Source organism: Megalops cyprinoides, chromosome 20, assembly GCF_013368585.1.
Source record: "Megalops cyprinoides isolate fMegCyp1 chromosome 20, fMegCyp1.pri, whole genome shotgun sequence".
Lineage (NCBI taxonomy): Eukaryota > Metazoa > Chordata > Actinopteri > Elopiformes > Megalopidae > Megalops > Megalops cyprinoides.
Window position 1 is genome coordinate 16,213,612 of NC_050602.1, and position 1,252 is coordinate 16,214,863.

At 44.6% G+C, this 1,252-nt stretch overlaps 1 long non-coding RNA gene across 1 annotated transcript; it reads left to right on the forward strand.

The window, feature by feature from the left end:
• The first annotated feature begins 393 nt into the window (after window positions 1-393).
• On the forward strand, window positions 394-908 carry LOC118795326. The gene is made up of 3 exons (XR_005005813.1): window positions 394-548; window positions 647-684; window positions 880-908. It is a non-coding gene; the product is annotated as an uncharacterized LOC118795326 (long non-coding RNA).
• Window positions 909-1,252: the final 344 nt, after the last annotated feature.

Sequence of the window (1,252 nt, forward strand, 5' to 3'; positions counted from 1 at the left end):
GAATGTTTGCAAGGCTGACAATAAGAGCATCTCCTGACACTCTAGCAAACACGTTCCAGCAATGAAGGCAATCAGCATATGATAACTGCCACAGATGAGCACATAAAAAATCAGTCTGTTATAAAATGGGGAAAAAATATATACTTTGCTATGTTGTTTTGTCACTGTTGCCTAGATTAGTCAAAATGTCTTTGATACAATGTCAAATTTATGGCACAGGCACACAGTACAGTGAAATTAAGTGTTGCTACTCTCTTAGTCACGGTTTATACTGAGCCTACATTGGCATATCTAATCATGTTGTACTTAAATAAGTTTAAACACTTGCACATATGTGCTAATGTCATGTGTTATCAATGCTGAAGTTCATATTTCAATGCTGGCATTGACAACTAGTCCACTACTAGAGGCTTACTTGGCCAAATGTTGATTTGCAATTATGTAAAACACAATCGTCCATACATGCCTCGCGAGCTAGCTGGACTAGGACAACCTCAACTTTCTACTACAGGATCAACACCTGTCAGCAGACTAGGATGCAAGTACAGGTGAGTGGAAATTAAAAGCACCTTTGTTTTGATAAACTGTAAAAATACTGCAGCAATTCATGATCACAAAGAGCCATCCCATCTCTCTCTCCTTCCAGCCCACCAGGCAGACTACCCCTCTCTGCAACCCCCGCAGGTAAGTGTTCTCTCATCGCACATACGCACACACTGTGCACCTTCACACCTAAAGACCCACTATTCCCAACTGCTCTCCAACAAAAAGAGGCTTGTCTGGGCATGATCAGCTTGTCTGGGCATGATCCAACAATCCAGTCGGTTGTCATCTTCCTCTTCCTGCCAACCCTATCTTACGGAGACTCCTGTCAAGCAGGTTAATAACCCAGGATGCAGCCACCCCACCCCTCATCAACACATACACTGGCTCCGGACTGACAACCACCAAGGTAAGTACAGGAATCCGTGCCTATCTTTCCCTTCAAAATGGATGTCTCACTGCACAACCTGACTGGTCATCAACCTCTCAATCCTACACCACAAAAACATGTGAATACATAGAAAGGTCTCCAATCAGAGAAGAAATGCGGACGCCACAAAAAGAGTGCTACCAGGAAAACCACAGGTACAAGACCGCTCTCACTCCAACTCCAGCACCTTTTCCCCAACTGCCCTTTCTTGCTGCTCCCAACAAACTCCTTGAATGCCACTGCAGAGAACCGTGCCACTCCTGGAAAAGGTGGCCTGGA